The following is a 285-nucleotide window of genomic DNA, read 5'->3' on the forward strand; positions in this document are numbered from 1 at the left end:
CAACAGCAAGGGCCATGCATATCACATAAGGGGGCTGACTGGATGGCAGACCCTCAGTCTTGTCAATTGTCATGCTGGTCAGAGGAAACAGGCGCCACGAATAAGGCCCTTTTTATTTCCACGCCCTGCAACTGGTTCAGATATTTACATTTTCGGAAACACGAATCGTTTGCAAGCTGGTAAGAGATTCGAAATTTATAATAAAAGTTATTTTAAAAATTTGCTATGCGTTCGCTCTTGGGACAAAAAAAAAAATGGTGCAAAGTCTTTAGTAATACAAAGGTG

The 285-nt window shown here is 41.1% G+C and overlaps 1 protein-coding gene across 1 annotated transcript in view; it reads left to right on the top strand.

The window, feature by feature from the left end:
• Positions 1-285, top strand: part of LOC119590858 — a 4,794-nt gene that overhangs the window by 710 nt on the left and 3,799 nt on the right. The window lies entirely within an intron of this gene.

Source organism: Penaeus monodon, chromosome 27 (genome assembly GCF_015228065.2).
Source record: "Penaeus monodon isolate SGIC_2016 chromosome 27, NSTDA_Pmon_1, whole genome shotgun sequence".
NCBI lineage: Eukaryota > Metazoa > Arthropoda > Malacostraca > Decapoda > Penaeidae > Penaeus > Penaeus monodon.